Here is a 25,572-nt window from a genome sequence, read left to right on the forward strand (position 1 = left end):
CATATTACTTTAGGTTGCTGGCGACTGTGACTTCAGCTGATCACTGAACAGATCCGCCGAAAGAGATGTAAGAGGTTGTAAAGGAACTGAGAGTTGATCATTCAAATGTGGCATGCTACTTTAAAAAAAAAAGAAAAAGAAAGAAACTAGTAAAGGTGAAAAATATAAAAATTGACCGAGAATCATAGAAATTTCGGATTCCGCTCTACGCTGATACTGCTCCTGTGCTACAAAGCAATCAATTTTTTTAAAGAATATTCACACATACAAGAAAAATTGAACCTTCGTGACAATCGATACATTTCACCAATGCGGATGGTTGGATCGCGCGTCCTTTCCTAAAACGTTTCCAAAGCCGACTAGCATTCTAAGTTTACTATGATTGTGAAGTGCTTCGTGGTTACACTGATACATTATAGCCTACTCAAGCCAGGTAAATCCATTACGGGCAAGAATTCAGTAAATTGACGAAATGCACCAAAGACTACAATGCCTATGTCCGCATTGGTCACTAGAAAAGGTCTGATCATGTTATACGACAACAATATGAATAAACAACGCTGCAAAGTTACGCACATTTCTACAAGCACTGCCGTATTCACCACGCTCGCCAGATCTCGTCCAATAATTTCTACCTTTTCTATCATCTGAACATTTTCTTATAGTGACACGTCTTCAACAACCAAGACAGTGATTGAGAACTTTTTATTGGCTCCAGAACCACATTTCTTTGTAAAGAGAGACCTATGCTCATAGTGGTTTTTATTTCACTTAATTTCGTTTAATTTCAAGCAACTTACGGTAGATTGAAATTGCAGTTCAAAATTCTTGCAACAATTCAACATGTCAGGTTTTCTCAACCTTTTTCAGTCTGGGACCCTCCTCAAGCTTCGAGGAACCCAGAAGAATAAGGAAAATTTTTTATCACTCTAGAAACAAACTTAACATGGAATGAATTTATATATAGGCTTCTTTTCTTCATAAATCAGGAAGGTAATGCTCAGTAATAATTAACCGACTCTAAATTTTAAAAGAGAATACGGTGGGGTAGTGGTAGAACTCACCTCTGGTCGAGGGATTCATCCTGGCTCAATCCCCTGCCGCAAGTTTGGCAGTGGGTGGAACACATTGTGTCCGTAGGTTTTCCCAAAATTTTTCTGTTTCCTCCCACATTTCCATTCTATCAATTATTTTATAATAATCATTCTCCTTTAGAATAAGTTGCATTATCTATGGTACGCAAAACTTAAAATTTCATTTCTTAATTCTAAAACTGTCAAATTTCGTTTTCGTATGAAGCTGAAAACGTTATCTTTTTTTCACCCAATCATATGGTCAAGAAATATGAGCTATATAATGTTTTATTCTTAAGTTTCAGAATAGGCGTCCTTACACCCTTAAAAATTATTGAATTACATGAAACAATTCAGTCTCATACAAGAATCTTGGGACCCATAGATTTACTTAGGACCACCAGTAGGTCGAGAATCACAGATTGAGATTCGCTTCTATATATATTAATTTGTAGTTTAAATATACCGTAAGTATTGCAAGTTGACTATACCCAGAGCAAAGGAATAATTGTCTATCTAGGAAATCCGAAAATCAACTTTAACATTACAACTTGTTATCCGCTCATATCAAATCATTTCACTAGTAACACGCATGTAACAAAGTAATCCAGTTTTTGAACATTCTTTAAGAAATTAGAACCATGTATGAAGAGGATAAAATGCAATAAGACCTACATTTAAAGGAATCCATTATATGGCCTTATTATTATTTACATATGATAATTGACAAATGACAAAATAGCTATAAGGGCTAAATTTATATATAATAATGGCTAAAGACACTTTCACAAGTGTGGTAATGGCATCCGCTGAAAGTTCAACTTCAAAAGTAGTGGAATATGTATGTCCATCGTGTAAAGGAAAATATCGATCCACCGGATGAGGACTGGATAATGTGTAATTCGTGCGAAGAATGGTGGCATCATCATTGCACAGCTTTTGAAGGAAGCCGGTTCGTATGTGACAAATGCCTAGACCCAAGCCCGGTTTTGTAATTATTTCACTTCATAAGTTTTCTTAATAAGTGGGATAATTTCTTCTTTTACTCTAACGTTGTTGATGAAAAGAAAAGTTTTATGAAGAAGTTGAGCTTTTCTTAAGTAAGGAAGACTTATTTTTTCTTTTAGTATAACTTAACACGAACAAAAACTCCATGCTTCGCATGTTTTTGTGTTGTTGTTGTTGTTTTTTTTTTTAAATAAATAACTGGGATAGCCTAATTTCTTCTTTTAGTGTAACTTTTCAATACGAGGGGAAAAATCCATGCTTTGTTTGTTCTTGTGGTATTCGTAAATAAGTGGAATAATTTCCTTTTTCCTAGTTTAACTTTATCAATATGAAGAATAACTTCATACTTTGTATATTTATTGAGTTTTTCTCAAGTGAGATAAACTTATCTCTTTGCTTAGTCTAACTTTATTGTTAATACGAAGAATCACTTAATGCTTCGTATACTCTTTGTTTATCATAAGATTCTTGTAGAAAACAAAATAATTCAATAAAAATGCCTGTATGACGATTTCCTACTTAGTGTATTTCAGCGGACTTCTTTGGTTTATAATAAATATTTGCATATTAAACGCTTAATTAGGATGGAAAACCTTTTTTTTAATAGCTAATTATATCACATTAAACAATCACAGATATATCAACTGTTAATATAAGGAATTTTAAAAATTCATATTTTTTTAGTTTTTCCTCTAATGATCGAGCATCATTCTTGACTAACATAAGGACATTTTTGTCCCGAAAATGCAAACTTTTTTATTTAAAGATTGATAATATAGTTGATAAAGATTAAATTATTCAGTTCGTCGTTTTAATGCCTATCGAACATAAATATTCTAAAAATAAAACACTTTTCTTTGTAGTTTTCAGAGTCGGCAAATAGACCACTTTGGGACTTTTTTAAAATACAATTTTGCAATGAAAGACTAGTCGGTTTTTTACTTTTCTGGTTAATTCTATGCAATTCACTGTACATACTATGCCGACGTACTATTTTCAGACCCAGGCACGTAGCCAAGGGAGGAGGGTTCGGGGATCCGGACCCCCCCCCCCTTCGAGACCAGAAATGAAAAAATTAAGGAAGGATAAAACAAAATGAAATGGCTAAAAGAAGGATCAGCGTTAAAAATTAAAAAGAATACTACAGGAAGCTTTTGCTTACTCTTTCTTATGAGGAGATTTGTATTACTTGCAATATGGTGGCGAGGTAAGCGAGGTATTCTGGAAGAATCAAGGAATTTGAAATTTCAAGAAAAGTTATGAAATTCTCAGAATTCCTGCTACTAGTCAGGGAGATTTCAAGCTTTCGAAAGCATAAGTGCCGTTGTGTAACACCTGGATATTTTTAATCATAACTTTTCGTCATCGCATCCTTGCAGCATCAAATATGTTATTTCAAGGACAATTTTCTGTTGCTCCTTTTACCTGTCATTTGGAACCGACAGTAGTTGACGGAATAATAAAAACAAAAAAAAATATGTTGAAAGAAAGTTCTGTTAGCATTTGATTCAACAGAGAAAGGGACACATATATTGTAAAACTAGTTGAATATACCCATGCTTCGCACAGGGGCTGTATTTGGAAGTCAACGCCTGTGGGAGTATCACCATTGATCTCAGCGACCGCGAAAAGTATGGATTTGATACTAATATCGGTCATTTTGGGTTATTTTTTACATGTCTCGGTATCCACCCCCCGCTGACTCCCGGCCCGCATACTTGCAAGTCATCGCTAATGGAAGTGTCACCATTGATTTCAGCGACCGCGAAAACTGGATTTGACACTAATATCGGTCATTTTGGATTACTTTTTTATGTCTTTGTATCTCACCCTCCTCCGGTGATCTCCGGCCCGGAGCCGAATAACGTGAATTTGGAAGTTAATACAACTGGAGTTTCATCATTGATTTCAGCGACCGCGAAAATATGAATCCGACACTAATAGCTCAAGTGGTAGAGCGTTGACTTCGCATTCGGGAGGTCGTGGCTTCGAATCCCGCTGCCTATCATCCTGACTGAGGTTTTCCAGAGTTTCCCTCAGTCCTACCAGGCAAATGCCGGGATGGCACCTACTAAACAGGCCCTGGCCGATACCTTCCCAAATCCTTTCCATTGTTAATGTTGTTGGATATTCAATATAAAATGGCCTCTGAGCTGTATCTGGTTATTGTTAAATAATTAAATAAATAAATATCGGTCATTTTCTACTACCTTTACATGTCCCGGTAAACGCCCCCCTGAGAACCCCCTGGTTCGAATTTCGACCAAAACGTTTAACTCTGGTCTGGAGCCTGGACCAAGTTATTCGTGACTAAAATTTGGTAACTCTCGGTCAATTTGTCTGGTTCCCAAGCCGGTTCCGGTAAACGCCCCCCTGAGACCTCAATGTTTCGAAATTAAAAAAAAAACGCTTCGTCTTGATCTGGGACCTAAGCCAAGGCACCCCTGACCAAAATTTGGTAACTCTCTGTCCACTCGTCTGGTCCCCAGGCCGCACACAGACAGACAAACAGACAAACACACAAACAAACTCTTTATTTTATTTATATTAGAAGATAGTTTACAAGACAGTATTCAGCATGTACTTTTTATAATAATTAAGGTCATAACGAATGGAAAATTGTTATATTTGAATAAACAGGAGAAGGACGTAAATTTTTCAATACTTTTTTCTATTATTTTGCTCGAAATTTGTTCATAGTTTGTTATTAAAATAGTTGCCAACATGTCCTCATTTTATTGTCCTAACAAACCAATATATGTTGATAGTAAAGTAGTTTAGATTGATCGAGCTCCTGGGCCTTCAGAGTTTCATGACACTTCCCCCTCCCCCACCCCCACCCCCCGTTACGAAATCCTGGCTAAATGAACCAATATATGTTCCAGTAAAATAGTTTAGAGTGTTCGAGTCCCTTTTGTGATGACCACAGTATTTCATGTCACGGACCCCCCCCCCTTCACGAAATCCTGGCTACGTGCCTGTCAGACCTATAATTACAAATCCTCCAATAAGCCACTTTCAAGCAGCTTTAGATAGATAGACAGATAGATCGATAGATATATAACATCCCAAATGAAATTATATCTTTGTTTACTACTAATTTAGTAGTTTTGGTGCTTGAATATTTTTGTAACACTTATTTTGGCTTTCTTAAAATCTCCACATAAGTCACTAGTATTCCACTAGTTACTAATTCTGACCCTCCTACAGTAATTATGGTTGTTGACAGAAAGCTTTATAGTTACACTTACTCTCCAATAGTATTTCCTTTGACCACTGTGTAGAAAGGCTGTTACTAAAAATCTATAAAATATTGATTTTCGATTTCTTAGGCCAATTCCTCAAGGGATTCTTTTAATGAAGGTGCCTCCAGCTATCCCTCAAAAGCAGAGGGGAGAAACAAGTGTAATTTTTAAAGAAAATAATGAAAGAACTTGCTATATCAATTTGGACATATAATGAATGAGAATTTCGAACTCTACAGTGATACTTGTTTTTTTTTTTTTTTTAAACATCTTTATTTGTATTTATGGGCAAAATGTACTTTTAAAATATGCACAAGCTGTTCAAAAAAAGGAAGAAGAAGAATATGGAAAGAGAAATAGAAGTAATTTCTTTTCTGTTGGAGTTGTTATAGCAACAAAAATAAATAATATATAAAAACGAAGGATCCATCTCGTGACAACTGTATGTATATTTTTTTTAAAAGTGTGTAAATGTTTAACTGTCACGTACTACAATAAAAAGGTAATATCATAATGCAGTTTTTAGATATATTTTGATAAATCGGTAACGGTTATATAAATATACAAACTGTGGACCTTACGTCACAAATAGGCGTTATCTGTACTAGGATATCGTAATAACCCTACTGAACGAGCAATATAAAATTCAAGATGAAACTATAGACTACTTTCTGATCGAGGCATTCTCTACGATATTATGAAGTAGATACTAAAGTTCATATTCACTCCATGCGTGCTTTTCGTCGCTTGGATAATTGAATATTATGATATTCTTTCCGTGATCTGTACTTTTGAAATGCATTGTGAGACCCAAATCAAGGTCATTAGTACATTCGAGGATTCAATCCATTTCTTCCGCACGAAAGGCAAGAGCAAGCTGATGTCCAATATATTTTTTTACAGAAACGCCAATAGAAACACTCCGTGACTGACTTGTAGATAAACTTTCTCCAGTATTGCACATGAGACGAGACGAGACTTGATTTTCAAATACGAGACGAAACGAGAAGTGTTCGATCTGAAATATTGTTTTAGTGTTACATGATCCATGTAAAACACTATAAATTGATAAAGGTGACTGGCGAAGACAATGAAAAGCATTTATTAATGTTTAAAGGTACACAAGACATTAAACAATATACTTCAATAATAAATATGATTTAAATGTTGTTATACCATAAACTTCGTAGATCTCTCGTAACGCAGGTTTCGGATAAAATTTAAATGAATCAAGAAGAAAAATCAAGGCATAATTTTGTACATAAATTTACTAAACGATACGAGATGCGAAAACTTTCCAAGAATCGAAACAAGATAAAAATTCGACAAAATAAATTTATAAGATGAGACGAAAAACCTTATTTTTCATCTTGTCTTGTTACATATGCAAAACTAACTCTCTCTACGTGAAATTAAACTGTATTGTAAATTGGAATTCACTAGTTGACAAACTATTTATAAAAGGATATACAGGATGTTTCAAAACAACACCGACAACGTTTGGGAGATGATTCCTGACACCAAGATAAGACAAAAAGTATAGACCACCCTGGGTGCACAAATGCTTCCTTTCGGAGTTATAGGCTGCTGAAAACATGAAAAAATGAACCAAAGGTCCATAGCTCCAAAACTATGGGATCTACCGTAGTCGGGTCAAGACTTCACTGAGGAACTAATGTGTGCTATCCAAAAATACATCTTTCAGAATTCTAAGATACTCACGTAACAATTTTAATAGAGGGAGTACATATATTTAAAGTACTCACCAACTACCTCTATAAAAAATTATTGTGGAAGTACCGCAGGATTGTGAAACTTGTATATTTGGATAGGGCACATACTACTTCCTGAGAGAAGTCTTGACCTGACTACGGTAGATGCCATAGTTTTAGAGCTGTACCTTTAAAGTTCACTTTTTCATGTTTTCAGCAGCCTATAACCCCGAAAGGAAGCATTTGTGCGCACAGGTTGGTCTATACTTTTTGTCTTATTTTTTTGTCAGAAATCATCTCCCAAACGTTGTCAGTGTTATTTTGAAACACCCTGTATATGAGGATATTTCTTTTGAATTTTGTCATATAATTATATTTTGGTATTAGCATAAATTTTAATAATTTTATTAATTAAACTTTAATGTCTCTTTCCAGCACTGAGGCTACATGAAACAAGATCTATTGTTTAAACTGCAATCTAAACCACTATTCAGTTTGAATCGCAAGGAAGCATATAACCCCTCCCCTCACACCCGGAGAATAATCTCGAGACTACATGAAAAGAAAGCATACGCGTTAAGCGCGGTAGTCAAGAAGGGAATGAGTAGAGGCCGGATGTTTAGGCATTAAAAACCTAGAAAATAGGCAAGCAAATAGGCACTTAAAATTTAAAAAATAGGCACTAAAGTGTAACTCGAAATAACGAAGATAAATACTCGATACAATTAAAAAAATAAATTTAAGTCAGATATTGTTCAAAGAATGTAGAAACATGCCTGTTTGTTAATATTTTTTAATGTATATATAAAAACAAAGGTTGACATGTATTCCATGTGTATTTTGTAAATACATTCTATACAGCGCTTTATCACTACATATAACAGTCCAAATTCTATACATTTTAATCAGTACACACAGCAGTCAAAAGTTTTACAGCACTTTATTAGTACACATAGCAGTCCAAAGTTTTATTGCATCTTATTACTACAAACAGCACTTATTTCTCGAAGAAGCAGAATCATTTCTTGAGATACTAAATTATATATTTTTACCAATAAAGCTTTATTTCGAAGAAAATGCATAGAATAGGCAACATTAGGCACTAAAGCAATTATTTAGGCAGGAAGGGGACAAATAGGCAAAATAGGCAAAATAAAATTGGCTTAAATTGAAACTATAACAACCTATAAAAACTTTAAAACGTTATTTTTGACCATATCTTTAATATTAAAGAATAGGCATTTTGCCTAACATCCGGTCTCTAATTATGAGTTTCACACCATTTAAAATGAATCATATCTGGCCTTATGCAAAGTCGTTTTGACGTATGATTTTGATTAGAGTCTTTCTAAAGGCTTGAGTACTGCAGGAAACATATGGTAGTCGAACTCTTTAGTATGACACTAATCACGTGTCACAATGTCTCTGCATAAGGCCCATCATGTTTACTACTTTCACATATAGTCTAGCATTTCTTTTAACAGGCACAAGATTTTTTTCAGGCAACCAGAGTGAGCAGTATGGATCGAGTTAATCCACTAACTAACCAGAGTCGTGGTTAGAGATTTCGGCGCCCGGGGCGAAGTAGAATTAGGCGCCCCTACACTCACCACACCAAGCTCTACCTTCCATTTTATTTTCTTTCTTTTTCTTTTCTTTTTTCTTTTTTGAATAGAAGAGAAGCAGTTTTTGTTGTTATACTATGTTGATTTTTTTTTACCAAGCTGCTTGGACAGACTACTGCAAAAGCCAAAAGCAATCGTTATGTATTCTTTTACAAATAAAAGCTGTCTTCAAGAGGCGTATTTTGCCTGTTTGTTAAACTTGACAAAACTACCATTGGTCGGTATACAGATCCACTTGGGAGATCAGTTATGGAAATTTACAGTACAACTATTTGTAACCATGGGCGCCCGCAGAAAATTCTCAGGGGAGGGCAAAGGTCTGTATCATGTTTCACAGTACTTTCATATTTGCAAGGATTATATTTAGTGAACGCCTTGTACGGAATTAAACTCCAATCATTCCTGTGATCTTCACTGCAAACATAGTATTAGTCTATATAATATTAGTTTGAACTCTGTTAGTAGTGTATTGTATGAGTTCTCACAGATTCTATTAGTTGAACGCGGATGGTCTCTAAAGAACAATAAAATCAAAAAATCTGGAAGCAAACATATTGTACATAATCAGATAGAAGGCAAACGCATTCATTTGAAAATGTCTCCATCTTACAATATCTTTATAATTCTTCCGTATACGGTACCTTTAGAGCATAACTAGACAAACTCAACATTATAATTCAGACATTTTATCTGTTTGTACAATGATGACAATAAATGAAACAAAGTTTAAATTTAAAAAAAAAAACTACTGTCGGTTGACATGCACTGTGTGCAATTTACATACGAAACGCAATGAAGTTGATTAACTACTGTAATTTTAGTATATTTAAAAAGTCCTTAAATGTGTCCAAGAAAGTTAACTCGACTAATATATTAATGTCGTTCTTCATTGACACATATTGTTGGTCAGACATATCAAAAATCTCATTTAGGTTCGAAAATTCAGAGGGCGCCAAATGCCCTCCCTTGCCCTTCCTTGCGGGTGCCCATGTTAGTAACGTTTCATACTATCAATAAGAAATGAAATTTCAATACATTGGAAACTATGTGCTCTTAAAATGTTCGAAATGGGTGACAGCATTAATTTCCAGTAATAATTGTAAACTTTTATAATTTTATTCTCTATGTGACCACACAAATAGCATTTTAATTTCGATTCTTTTAATATCAACAATTAAATGAGTTGAATTCGTTAATGATAAACTCCTTTTATTACTCTTAAGAGTCGGTGATATAATATTATTGTTTTAAATGTGCATGCCCCAACAGAAGATAAGGATGATGATATAAAAGACACTTTTTAAGAGGGAGTATCGCTAGTACTCGACCAAGTCCCGCAATATCATATGAAAATTCTTTTAGAGCATTTCAATACGAAGGTAGGGCGACAGGATATTTTCAAACCGGTTATAGGGAAAGAAAGTCTGCATAAGGAAAGTAAGGACAACGGTCATTAGTTTCGTGAACTTTGTAACATCCAAAAGCCTTATCGGGAAGAGTACAAAATTCCCACCACGACGTTCATAAATTACTTGGACCTCTCCAAATGGAAGAGCACTCAATCAAATTGACCAAGTTTTAACAGATAGAAAAAGATAGTCTAGCATAATTGATGTTTGCTCGTTCAGAGGACCCGACGGTGACACTGATCATTATCTGTTAGCAGCGATAACAAGAGAGAGAGTTTATCGTTGAATAAAGAGAATATTCATAATTTGAAAACGGAGAGAATTAGTTTAAAGAAATTAGAGAAGGACCAGGCGAGAGGAAAATACCAAATTGAAGTTTAATATATTTTCGTTTTCAGAAGGTTTTGAGGCCACAAATGTTGAGTATACTTGGTTTCAAATTCGGGGTAGCATTAAAATTTCAGCAAAAGAAAAATTGGGGCACGCGGAAATACGTACGAACTAATCATGGTTCGAACAGGAATGCATCAAACTAACGGAGAAGGGAAAATAGGAGAAACTGCGTTGACTACAAAATCCGAACTATATAACTAAAATAAATTTCGTTGACATAAGATGGGAAACTTCCAAAAGGTTTAGAAGAGAGAAACGTGATTTTTTTGAAAGTTATGAACTTGAAGATAATAGTAAAAGAAAAATATTCGAGACTTGTTCAACCCATCAACGAATTTAAGAAAGGTTATCATACTCGCACGTATATATTAAAGAGAGACGACGGAACAATTCTTACTGATACAGATAGCATCTTGAAAAGATGGAAAGATATCTTTAACGATTTGCTTGAAACCCAGCCAAAAACTGATGTTCGTGGGGAAAGAGAAATACACAGCAGAACTGTATATTCCAAAGCCTAGCCAAACAGAAGTAGAAATTGCTATAAGGAAATTAAAGAAACATAAATCTCTGGGTGTAGACACAATTCCGCCTGAGTTAATTTTAGCTAGAGGGGAAAAAGGTGGAAAACAAGGTACACAAACTCATTCTCCTTATCTGGAACAAGGTGGAATTGCCATAAGAATGGATCATTGTTCCAGTTCACAAGAAAGGTGGCAAAGTGAATTGTAATAATTATCGAGTAATTTTTTTATGTCAACATCCTAAAAAATCATCTCAAACATTTTATTAGCAAGATTGATCCCATAGGCGGATGAAATTATTGGAGATTATCAGTGTGGATTTAGACGAAATCAATCAACTATGGACTAGATATTACCATTCGACAAATACTTTTAAAAGAAATGGGAATACAATATCTCGGTACATAAATTATTTATTGATATTCGAGAGGCTTACGATTCTAATAGGAGATAAATATTATACAACATTCTTGCAGAATTTGGAATACCGAAAAAGCTAGTTAGATTAATTAAGATGTGTTTAAACAAATCCGAGAGTAAAGTCCGAGTAGGAAAATTCTTGTGCACGATCTTCCTAATCGAGAGTGGTCTGAAACAAGGAGATGCGTTGCCAACATTATTATTCAACTTTATTCTGGAGTACGCTATAAGGAAAACAAAAAATAACAACCATGGCCTAGAGCTGAATGGTATTCACCAGGTTATGGCGTACGCTGATGATATAAATGTGATAGGAGACGATAGAAGAACAATAGAAGGAAATGCAGAGACATTATTAAATGCTTGCAGACTTAGAAGTAAATGCACAAAATAACTAAATACGTGGAAATTTATTGGGATCGTAATACTGAAAATTATGGATGCGTAACATATAAAATACTAATTTCGACAAGCTGGATACTTTCAAATGTCTAGGATCAATATTAACAAACCAAAATCATATCCACGAAGAAATTAAATGTCGATTGAAATCAGGGAATTCGTGTTATTATTCAGTTCAAAATCTTTTGTCGTCACGAATTCTGTAGAAGAATTTGAAGCTCAAACTATATAGAACGATAACTTTGTTAGTTCTGCCGTGTGGTTGCGAATCATAGTCGCTTACTTTAAGGGAAGAACGCAAACTGAAAGTATTTGAGAATAAAATCCTGAGATGAATATTCAGATCAAAGAGGAACGGGAATGGAAAATGGCGAAAACTTCTTAACGAGGAACTACGTAGTTTATGCCCGTTACCAAACATTGTTAGATTAATTAAATTTAGGAGGCTCAGGTAAGCAGGACATGCAGCGATAATTAAAGAAAGTAGAACGCTTTCAAAATTTTGACTGGAAATCCAATCGGAAAACATCCATTAGGTATTTTCTATTTTGTTAGACGGAGATGGGAGGACAATATTAAGATAAATCTACCAGAAATAGGAATATATAAAGTAGAAGCTGGATTCAGTTGGGTAAGGACAGAAGTCATTGGAGAGGTTTTATGAACGCAGCATTGAACCTCGGGGTTCTATAGACCATAGAGTTTGTTAATTAGTTCTTTTACGGTAAAAAAAAAAAAAAAAAAAAATCTGAAATATAACGGAAATTCAGAAGTTTTATGTTTTGTCTCTATGTAGATAGATAAAACAGAGTACAACTAATACGTATGCACAGAAAACATCTCCTGGCGGTACAACTAGTTGATGGAGAAATGATCCCAATAAATTCGTTCATATTTGAAGCATTTCATATGTCAATGGAATAATAAAAAAATCACTGGTAGTGATTAGTCTTTGAAAAAGACGAAATTCGTTGGGTTAAGTTCTGACCCTTTCAGCCCCTACTCTACGATTTCGAATATGTTATTATTTCCCTTGTTTACCTTCATTTTTAATATTACCTTGCAAACAGCAGCTTGCGTGTCTCTACACTTCTCTCATTTTCATACCTTCATTCTCACCATCGTGATTAATCCGATTTAGTAGAAAACTAAGGAAACTCATCACTATAACAACGCTGAACACTTATTTCAGATTTTGACCGTTTCCTATTTTGAAAACCCTCTTTCGTACACTATAAGTCATACTTGGCATCTTATATATCACATCGTCATGAACAAATTATATATAATAACTTTGTTTAAGGAATGAGTAAAAACTTGGTATTCTTATTGAAAATTTTGTGTTGAGAGCGGAGCGAGCAAGAAAATTTTCACAAATGTATTTCCTTGCAAACTGACAATATTGATTTATTAGGGTGCCAATTCTTTTACGAGGCGCCGCGTCGTTTACTCTTTTCCCACGCCTTTTCTTTCTTCTTACTCGTTCGGCGCCCCCTTGCTATCAGCGCCCGGAACAACCGCAATGCTCGCCCCTCCCTTACTACGGCTCTGTGACTAACTAATAACCTCTATGGCCTATGGAACCCGGAGGTTCAAGATCGAATGCACAAAAACTTTCCATTGACTTCTATCCTCAGCCAATTGCATCTACTTTCTACTTTATATTCCTACTCGCTAAAGCTCGCTGGGGGCTCCGCCCCCAGACCCCCAGTCATGGCTTTGCCATAAGGTGTCAAGTTCTAGAAAACTATTCCTTGAGGAATTCACTTCCCTTTACAGCACACACCTGTTACCAACACATACTTCAATTGAACTGGTATTATTTCTTCCATTTAACTTTGGACAGCAAACACACAATTTATAAGAAAAACTCTATTACTACTTCTATTCTGGCAATCATGTACATGGCTAATTATATACACTTTGCGCACATCTATACATGTTAGAGACAATAACAGAATTTATTTTCTGAAACATAAACAGCGGAAACTGTCTTGCAATAGCCTACCAATTAAACCTTTCATTTTCCGAAAACACTCACTGTTTACAAATGTGAATTTTTCCATTCTTTTAAATATTATGTTTTGCAGGGTAATTTAGTACGTACAATGTATTATAATAGTGTCCCTGTTGTTAATTGTACATATTACCTGCACTAAAAGTAATTCACATCTGTGATATAAGAGTGCGAAAATATTTCAGGCTTCCTGCATATTTATTCTTGTATTTACAATGAAGACTACAATTTACTAGGTAATTTACAAATATGAATATTGTTGGAAATTATTTAAATTTTTTTCATAGCATTTGAGTGAACACTACTTTTGTACTGTAATGTAGTACAGTGGACTATACTGGAAACCTTGGGCATAGTTGTACATATTACCTGCAGCAAGACTTTTTCAAATATTTCATATTTACTGGACAATTTCTTGCAGTCAACCTGTATCTCTCGTCTTGTATTTTCAATAAAGACTACAATTTGTAGGTAATTTATAAAAATGAATTTTGTCAAGGCTTTTTAAACATTAGTTCATAACATTTGATTCAACACTAGTTTTTGCAGTGTAACGTAGTACATCTTATTATAATGGTGTCCTTTAGTAAAAAATGTACTTACTGGGCAGCAAGACTTCTTGAAATGTTTATATACACTGGGCAATTACATAGAGTCTTCGTGTATCTTTACTCTCATATTTTCAATGAAGACGATCTTTAAGTAAGTAATTTAGAATATGAATATTATTTGAGGCTTTTGAAAATTTGTTTATAGCATTTTAAACAAATCACTTTTTGCATAGTAGTATAACAGTGTATTAGAATGGTGTCTTTATCATTTCTTATTAAAATGAAATAACAAGACATCATTTCATTAATGATACTAAAAACGCATATATAACCCAATTACTATTCCGATTTTAGAGGAGTAATTCCCCACAGATGACGGCCGCAACGTACCAGTATTATGTGAGCAGTAAGAACGAAGTCGAAAATCTAAGGAAATCGGTAGTGTAGGGGATTGACGTGAGCCTACTGGACAGGAGACCGGGGTTCGATTCCTAACAATCTTTTTCTCACTTTTTCTTTCTTTGAAAGTTTATTTTTATAGCATATATTGTTTGCCTATAAGGTTGAGTCTATTATAAAACGCATTTCACTCCAACCGGTCCTGTAAACAAACTACTGAACCGAAAGAGGCACTTTTCCACGTATCCCGTTTATTATAACTATATACGCTGCCAACGAGAAAATTCTCAAAAGGTGCGTATATATACGTGTGTGTGTGTGTATTTCCTTAAAAGTTATAATCTTATACTTTTTCAGTTGTGGTATAGACTTGAAACTTGGTATACGCATCTATCTAAACGACCAGTATAAAAAGGGAGATTGTTTGAAATTATTTCCGGTTCGAAGCACACACTATCCTCGCGAGACAAAATGTATTTTTGTCTCGTCTGTATACTATATCGTGAAAATGATGCTCAATGTTTTTTTCCAAAATGTTTTTGGGGGGTACACGGCCTCCTTGGGGCTCTTAGAGTGCCCCCGCAGGAGGCCAAATAATACGTGTATAATAGAATAATAAATAGAATACTATGAGCAGTGCCCCTGGGAATACTAACTGTGATCCTCAGGAACATTGTTTCTGAAAGAAACACTGGTGTTGCCCCATCTCTAAAGCTACATATGTTTCTTTCTAAATAGTTGAGTATCGTCTCGAAGCTTCACACGAACATACTGCCTAGTTTCGAGACGATATCAACAGTTAGCGTATAAATATATTCTTTTCGTCTATGTCTGTAATAACGAAAATATTTTGTTCACGCAATGCCAACACAAACTATTTTGATAAAACGAAGCAACGTGATAAGAAAAAAAACGTAAGATAAAACAAGGTTCGGCGGAGATTCGAACCCAGATCTGCTACTCAGAAAGCAGACACTTTACCGCGGAGCTAACTTACTACGTTGAATTCTGTTTGTTTTATTCTCCTCAATATACCAGATAAGAGTCCAAATGAAGGCAATTCAAAAATATGGCAATTTTGCATTCAAGATGGCGACTTCTCCAATGATTTGTTTCTTCACTTAAACTGAACTACGTCCTTAATAACATAGCGAAACCTGGCTTACCTACCAAGAGCACAACTTAAAATTTTCATGGTTACAAATTTTTGAGCCGTCATTTTGAATCGAAGATGACGACTTTTCCAACATGTCGGATTTTTCCCCTCACATGCCATGTAATCTACACACTTGAACGCAATTTCGTGATTCCACCGTATCTACAAGTTGTGTAGAATTAGACGCCCCCTTATAACATTCCTAGCACTTTCTTACACCGAACATGACTATTTTTTTCAAGTTTAAGGGCGGATTCGCAAACTACGCATCAGAATGAACATCACCTCGAAATTTCAACGTCCTACATACAGCCATTAATAATTTCACATTTTTTCGATTTGCGCCGCGAAACGAAAACGAATTTTAATGCTCTTTCTTCTATCATAAACTATGTTCCTAGCTTCACTGCCTGACAAAATATGACGTTTCTATGGTGTGCGGAACTACTCTAAAAACCAGCATTTCGAAACGACGAAAAATTTCGACACTTCATTTACATGGAAAATGTCGCCTTTTTCGTGATATCGGAATTTTCCCATTACTCACATCCCATGACGAACAAGTATGCAAAATTTGGTGTTTGTATGTTTTGTGGAAGTATGCAAACAATTAAGTGTGTTTCCGATTATAGAGGTATACAATTTATGCGAGATCTATCTTAATATTGTCCTCCCATCTGCGCCTAGGTCCTTCTAATGGTTGCTTTCCTATTAGATTTACAGTTAAAATTTTAAAAGCTTTCCTACTTTCGTTAATTCTGGCTACATGATTTACCCTAACAATTTTTGGTAAACAGTACAATTACGCACTTCCTCATTATAAAGTCTCCGCCACTCCCTTTCCCGAACCTCTTGGGTCCCAATATTTTCCTCAAAATTATATTCTCAAATGCTTTCAATCTGCATTCTTTCCTCAGAGTTAGCGAGCATCTTTCGCAACCATACAGCACAACAGGCATTCGAGTTAATCCATTATGCAAGGTAACATACTACTGTACAAAACTTAGGACGATATAGATGAAGTAACTAAATATATCGTACTCGGAGGAAATGAATGACAGCCCAGAAGCATATTGCTAGCGGTCTTCCACACATCCACATCGAGCAAGACGTTGCGTGATGTGACGTCCGCATGATCTTAGGGTCGAATGGATCTGCTCCCCAACACGAAGCAGTTGAACTTGAATGACAGAGACGATACAGTTTGTGACAGTCAAAGAAATGTTAAGATGCATTGTGATGATGTTACTCACAACAACATGACCCGAAGACAACGTTTGAATAACTTCACAAGAAAAATTATCTGGAAACTGAATTAAGGGTGAAGTGAGACGAGTATGGCCGAGAAGTTTGATATTGCCCACAGCATAGTTTTAAGTGCATGAGAAGCGTTCCCAAGCACCGTCAATGTTGTGTGAAGGAGAGATAGGGTCGACCACGGTAAATTTCTACAATTGACTACCGCCACATTGTTCTACAGACAAGAAAGAACAGACGTCAAACAAAAGGGTAAAGCTGTAAACACATTTTCCAGAATTATATGATTGTGGTCTCTATCCGACGTCATTTACGTTGTGGTCTGTTGACACTGCATCGCCGGCATCATATGGAGTGGTGCGAAGAACCTCAGGACTGGACAAAGGAGGAGTGGGGTCGTATTCTCTTCTCAGATAACAGAAAACTCCATCTGAGTAGTGATTCGCAGCGTAGACTCATTGGTGGGAGGTAGCAACACATAACGAAACCAGGGACATTGTCGAAAATTATCGCTTTGGTGGTCCAGGTTTTTCTATGTGAGAAGATATAACATAACATAGGCATATCCTTCTCCAAATTTTTGAACGCGCTGCACTCATTGGGTCAATGTCATTTTGACACTGTACTCCTTTCCTCACCTGCCTCTTTTCAGTCTACCGTATTTTTATCTTTGTGGATGATAATGCGGTACCGCACCGAACAACGCAGGTTGTCTTGGAACGAAAGGATATTTGGCGAATGGAGTGACCTGTCCGTTCCACCAACTTGAATCTCATCGAACATATGTGGAAGGTCTTTGGAAGACGTCTTGTAGCACGTGTAGATGCACTAAGAACCATCAACGGTACTGGTGGAGTAATGGAATACCATACACAACTCATTACCAATTTTGTGAGGAGCGTTAGAGCATGTTGGTGGAGCGTGCATTGATGTACGTAGTAGTCATACAGCCTTCCAGAATCATTTTACTCCTGCAATGTCAGGGAACCTACCTGAATCGCGGTGCCTTTAGTGTAGGTTGTTGTCTCTGCATTAATCATTTCCGTTCTTCTAATCACGTGTTGCTTTCTGTTGTTTCCTGTATCATACTCTAGCATATTTTCTATATATGGTTCAAGTTTCAGTTGGGAGTGACACAGCATGCGAAACTTACTTTTTGTCCTTAAGGTTTGCATATAATATATGTATCTATTGTAATATAAATTATCTTGTTTATTTGGCAGATAAGGTCTGTATCACTCTCTTACACAAGACTAAACTTTCGGCGTTACAGTCTATAGATATATCTAGGATTAAGTGAGGTGTAGCCAGCGGATCAGTTCATATTGCCGATGCTTTTGGATTTCTAGAGTGAATTACAACATTCCTTAGTAAAATAGAACGCACACATTTCGGTTTGCGTCAAATTGCGTAATATTTCATAGATTCTGCATTAGATACCTAACATGTTATTACATGCTAATTTCTCCAAAATTATATTTTTTTCTGTGAGTAAATAGCTGGTTTGCAGGAACAGATTTTTTTGTTCACAAACGAATATAAGGTTGAATTTGTCAATGATAGACTTTCTTTTAATACTCTTAAGGGTCAGTGATGTTAAATTATATCTTTAAATGTATATGCCCAAACAGAAGATAAGGACTACGATATATTAAAGACAGCTTTTACGAAGAAGTGGAACGGACATTTGACCAACTCTCTCGATACCATTTGAAAATTCTATTAGGAGGTTTCAATGCGAAGGGAAAATGAGAGGATGTTTTCAAACCAATTAGAGGAAATGAAAGTCTGCATAATGAAAGTAATGATAACGGTATTAGACTCGTGAACTTTGCAACATCCAAAACCTTATAGTGAAGAGCACAAAATTTCTACACACCATGACTTGCATAAAATACACTTGGACCTTATCAGATGGAAAAACACATTATCAAATTGATCACGTTTTAGTAGATAGAAGAAGACAGTCTAACGTAATTGATGTTCGGTCGTTCAGAGGAGCTGACTGTGACACTGATCACTACCCCGTCGCTCACTAGTCTAGGCTCTGTCCATAAGAGCTGTAGAAAAGTCGGGGATGACAGCAGATCTCTTCAGAACCTGTTAGAGGGTGACCAATTAATGAAAAAAATCGAAGGTAACACTTCCGCAACCGGGGCCTTCATTGTGAAATTCAATATTCAAAATGGCGCCCGCGCGCAAGTACCGAATTATATTTGAACTGAAATATCTTCTCACAGAAACAAGTTAGAAACTTCGTTTTTGTACCAAATTAAAGATAATTGATAGTAGAAGTAAGAAAACTGGATATATTGTTTACATGTTGCCGATATATTTAAAAATAACGGTTATTTGGGCCAAAAATTAGTTTCTCTCGTTTCTCTTTTTCATTTCATGACAAATAACTATGAAGTTATTAAAAATATGAAAATGCAGCCCAAACTAATTAAAGAAGCATAATCTTAGCTTTCTATCGTTAGCAATATCTTTAGTAGATCTTAAAAAATGACGGAGCTATTTAAATTTAAGTGGCGCAGGGTGTAGCGTTTTTTGGACTGTTTAATAAATTACCGAAAAAAACACTCACTACGCGCAAAGCTTTCAAAGCTATTATTTTTCAACAAATTAAAATAGTCCATTTATTTTATCGATAAATTAAAGGTAATAGGTTGCTGTGTCGTAGGAAATGAAATAATAATGTTATTGTATTTGTCAAATATTAATATTAACATGTTCGTTCATATAATGTGTAGCTAATGTTGCAGACTCTAATGTGGACAGTGTAATAATAAAAATCCATAGTTGGCACCAATATTCTAGACAATGACTATAGAAAACCTGTTTGGCATCTCCCTATCACGAGACACCTCTTCCTCTGCATCCGTATTAGACGTAAATGCCTGCATCATTTTCCAGAATTGTGGCCAATCTTCAGGTAAAACAATGTTGTCTTTCCGAGGGTGAGAAGATGTCATAGTTGCGGCTGAAATTCGCAAGGATGGTGTTCTGAAGAGACTTAAGGATCTTCAGCGAGGTGCAGAATTTGTGAATCATTGTAATGACGCATTCTATATGTTATATTCAAACAAGAATGTGTTGTTACGGAAGAAAAAGAAAAGAGAACGTAGTGAAACTGAGGAGCTGGATCAACGTTCAATAAAATCTCAATCTGAGCCAATTTCAAAGAAAATGAGAGTAGATATTCCAGTTCGTTAATCATCACCTTCAAACAAGGAAGCAAGAAATATTTTATGTGTAGTATGTGGGAAAGAGAAACACAACAGAATTAAACAAAAGTACAAAATATGTGAATCAAATCGTGCAACTATATTTTTATCCGCAACCATGTTCTTTAAAGAGTCAGATTTACAAGAACTTGTGACTTGAAGGATGAATTACCTGTTTTCGGTGCAGATCTCTATTATCATAAGGCCTGTCTTGAGCACTATCTTCTGAAGTTCAATAAATATTCTCAGAAATCAGATAGTACAACTACCGAGTCTAAGAAAACTAATAAAAGTGCAGTGGTTAATAAAGTGGCGCCAATTATCGAGAAACTATTGGATGAAGGTGTGGATTGACATTGTCGGAAATTAGAGACTTCATTAATGGAAACAGTGAACTGACTTAATAACAACGAAATTAAACTTCGGAGAAAAAATAACGTTTTCGAAGCCTTAAAGAAATAAACCGATTCTAGGTTTCAACTCATTATTTGGTGCCGAAGTAGCTGACAAACTGAGATCGATTAACATACTTACGAGTGCAGCGAAAGAAATATGAACGGCTCTCCTTCACACAGATTTCGGTATTGAAAGAGAATTTGGGGACAGTCAGCAACTTCATAAGTCCTGGCCAACAACTAGAATTCCTCAACCTCTTTTGGATCTGGGATGCAAGCGAAGATCTACATATCACTGACGAAAACAGTGAAAATGATATTGAAGAATTTTCCGACCAACAAAATCTAAATCTTCACAACCTAATGAAGTCAATCTTCCAGACTTTATTCTATAATATATATCGTAGTAGGAAAGCAACCCCCATGCGTTTGATGGTGACACATTCAATTCATGAGAAATGCAAAATCAGATAGCTGATCTCAACTATGAATAAATTAGGGTGTCAGTTGGCTATAAAGATATCATGCAAGCACGAAGCAACCTTGCACAATATACACTAAAGACTTGTTCCTCCACTTTGTCTTTTTCAAGCCACTTTCAAGGTAGGAACTATGAACAATTTCGACCATGAAGAGGCTACTCTGTCAGGAATCCGTGATAGCCACGATACAGTCATGGTGCTTTTCCGGGAAGTGCCACCAAAAGTCCTATCGAAACCGAAAGTGTCGAAGTCGGTATTAGCAAGACCTCCAGTCATCTTCGATTCTTGCTTCCATCTCAGCAATTGAAGAAATAAGAAAGGAAAGTACAACCTATATCGATTCAAAATACGCTGACAATTTCTCCCGGACTGTATGATTTGGACATCGATAATCTGCGTCAGAGGGAGTTTACTCGAGATATAATGCATGCTGCATACGAGCTAGAAACTAAAGAATCCACTCTAACGCGGGGTACTGTGAATGCGATAATAACGGATTCAGATGTTTCCAAGAAACAAGTTGGCTTTCTTCCAGTACTGCCGTATCCAGTAACGGAATATAATAGTGTATACACAGCAATGAAAAAACTTCCAGAGCCTACCTATACACTTAAACCAATCTTCAATGCCTGTAGTATATGACGAAGGGGTATATCACATTGCTGCCGAAATTCAACTTAAGAGGAATGAATTTTCGAACATTGTCATCATGCTAGGATCATTCCACATGATCTTCTTGTCTGCACAGGAAAGTACATTTCCGGTAGTGGTTTGGAGTCTCTTTTCATAGAAGATGTTTGGGTCCAAAGTGACCGAGAGTATTTTAAACGGAACTATCTACGTTAGGGCAGTGAGAGGTATGTTTATGATTGCAGATATGTTTATACTAAAGGGAAGGTTTTCCTCTAAGAAGAAGGTGAATATTATACGTCTGTCATCCAGCGTTCGACACTATGACTATTATGAAAGAAAGACAAGCTTAACATGCTCTTATCAGTTCATGGAGTTGGTCATTAATTAAAATAAAATATCGAAGCTTTGCAGAACTTTTCAGAGAAACCCAGCTCAATCTCAGAGCAGTGCCGCTGCCTTGAACAGTTTTTACATCTTTTATTTCTGCTGTAAAGCCTTAAAAGAGCTGACCGAGAAGGATACTGGCCGCTGCATCTGTATATTGTACAGCAGTTGCTTTCGGTATTCATGGCATTCAATCGAATCAATTTCCAGTGGTGTGCGTCCCTCTGTCTCGAACAAATTAGAAATTTTGGAGACTCAACACCCGGAAATAAATGCTCAGTTCATGAATGGTCACTTCGTAGTCAGAAGAACGAACAATATATTTAGCGCAGTTGGTGCTGACATGATACGTGAACAGATTATAAATAGATCTAAGAAATCATCGGAAAGAATTATGGTTCAGACGCGCAGAAAGAATAAATTATGTTACGGAGTGGGAACTGTCGTACCACCAAGTTCTTTCGACATGCCAAATCTTCAGTCAGATTCTTGGTATATCACAAACAGACCATGAGTTCCTTGGTAATGTACTTGATGAAGTTCGTAACTCTCTTAACAAAATGGTAGAATTTTATGGAGCGCAGGGAAGTCCCATACAAAGTTCACAGTCCTGTGAAGTTGTATCATTTCATGTCGCATGAAGATATACCAGATTCTAATGCAGAAGAAATCTTGAATTATCTGACACGTAGCCATGAAGCTTATGTGGCATTCCGAAACGAGCTATTTTTGTACAAAACAACTACGTTGTCGAAGACCATTCACAGACGAAAACTTCCACTATTTCGTCAAGCAAATAAAGTAGTCTACTTTGTCTACTTTGCAAAAGTTGTTGGGACCGTCTGAGTACGTTTTCGAAGGACATTCGTCAATGAATACAGCAATTATTGCTGATGTTATGAACAAACTTCGTAAAACTCGAATGAAAGGTTTACACACATTTGCTGATCTGTTTGATGTATTCTTCAGGAGCTGCAGCAATGTTTAAACACGCACCCCCAGGGATTTTATGTGACTATCTAATCACCTCGGTCAAAAATATGGAAAGACAGCAAAGGGTAATCACCTTACCTATACTACTAACTGATCTGTCATGTACACATTCCTACCGGTGCAAATGGAGAGATTTTGGGCTTTCTCGGAAAACAAAATTGAAATTCAAGATGCCTTAAAAGACTACCTATGCACAAAAGCAATGTTTATCGTCTTTGAAATGTATCTGAGTGAATTACTGCTTGAAAATGGTGCAATTCCTGTTATATCTCTCACTGCCTCTTCAATTGTTTCAAAAATTACGTGAGTGTTAAATGTTTGGTGTCAGTAATTTTACATTACGCTCTGAAAAGAAATATGTAAATATTCTCAAAAGCACAGCTAAAGTAATATATTCGTAAAAATTTTGAAACAGTAGAAAACCTTAATTAAATATTACTAGATCTGACAAAGTAAATTCTTATGACATCAAAGTCCGCAAAATAAAACAATATAATAATTACATTAGCTACACATTATATGAACAAACATGTTAATAATAACATTTGACAAATGCAATAACATTATTATTTCATTTCCTACGACACAGCAACCTATTACCTTTAATTTATCGATAAAGTGAATGGACTATTTTAATTTGTTGAAAAATAATAGCTTTGAAAGTTTTGCGCGTAGTGAGTGTTTTTTCGGTAATTTATTAAACAGTCCAAAAAACGCTACACCCTGCGCCACTTAAATTTAAATAGCTCCGTCATTTTTTAAGATCTACTAAAGATATTGCTAACGATAAAAAGCTAAGATTATGCTTCTTTAATTAGTTTGGGCTGCATTTTCATATTTTTAATAACTTCATAGTTATTTGTCATGAAATGAAAAAAGAGAAACGAGAGAAACTAATTTTTGGCCCAAATAACCGTTATTTTTAAATATATCGGCAACATGTAAACAATATATCCAGTTTTCTTACTTCTACTATCAATTATCTTTAATTTGGTACAAAAACGAAGTTTCTAACTTGTTTCTGTGAGAAGATATTTCAGTTCAAATATAATTCGGTACTTGCGCGCGGGCGCCATTTTGAATATTGAATTTCACAATGAAGGCCCCGGTTGCGGAAGTGTTACCTTCGATTTTTTTCATTAATTGGTCACCCTCTAACAGGTTCTGAAGAGATCTGCTGTCATCCCCGACTTTTCTACAGCTCTTATGGACAGAGCCTGGATTACACGGATCACGAGAGAGATTATCGTTGCATAGAAGAAATATTCAAGATCTGTAAATGGATGGGTTTAATTTTAAGAGACATGCGAGAGGGAAATACCAGATTGAAGTGCCGAGTAGATTCTCGGGTTTAGAAGGTTTGGAGTACACTGTAGAGGATACTTGGAATAAAATTAAGGATAGCATTAAAATTTCAGCAAAGGAAAAATTGGCGTACTCGGAAATTCGTAGGAATAAACCATGGTTCCATCAGGAATGCACTAAACTAGCAGAGAGGAAAACAGGCAAAATTCCTTTAGCTACAAAATCTGAACGATATAACTACACAAAATTTCATTGCCATACGACGGGAAACTTCCAAAGCTTTTAGGGGAAAAAGCGATATTTTTGAAAGCTAAAATTAATGAAGCGTGAAGATAATAGTAAAAACAAAAACATACGGGACATGTATAAGGTCATCAACAAATTTAAGAAAAGGTACGCGTATCAACCCCGCGCTTATATATTAGAGAAATTTGAAAGAACAATTCTCACTGACGCAGATAACATTTTGAACAGATGGAATGATTTTTTTGACGACTTGCTTAACAAGCAGCCAAAAACTAATGTTAGTGGAGAAAGGGAAATGCACACAGCAAACAGAAGTAGAAATTGCTATAAAGAAATTAAAGAAACAGAAATCTCCTGATGTAGACGAAATTCCGGCTGATTTAATTTTAGCTGGAGGAGGAGAAAAATTGTGGAACAATATACACAAAATCATTCTCCTTATCTAGAACAAGGAGGAATTACTATGTTCCACTTCACAAGAAAAACAACAAAACTGATTGTAATAATTATCGAGGCATTTCTTTTCTGTCAACATCCTATAACATTCTCTCAAACATTCTATTAGTAAGATTGACTCCATATGCAGATGATATTATTGGAGATTATCAGTGTGGATTTAGGCGAAATCGATCAACTATCGGTCAAATATTTATCACTCGACAAATACTCCAAAAGAAATGGTATATAATACCGCGGTAAATCAATTATTTACTGAT

At 35.6% G+C, this 25,572-nt stretch overlaps 1 protein-coding gene across 1 annotated transcript in view; it reads right to left on the reverse strand.

Annotated features, from left to right (window-relative positions):
• The window catches only part of Hdc (histidine decarboxylase), a 180,336-nt gene that overhangs the window by 86,834 nt on the left and 67,930 nt on the right, over window positions 1-25,572 (reverse strand). The window lies entirely within an intron of this gene.

Source organism: Thermobia domestica, chromosome 13 (genome assembly GCF_964235325.1).
Source record: "Thermobia domestica chromosome 13, izTheDome1.hap1.1, whole genome shotgun sequence".
NCBI classification, from domain to species: Eukaryota; Metazoa; Arthropoda; class Insecta; order Zygentoma; family Lepismatidae; genus Thermobia; species Thermobia domestica.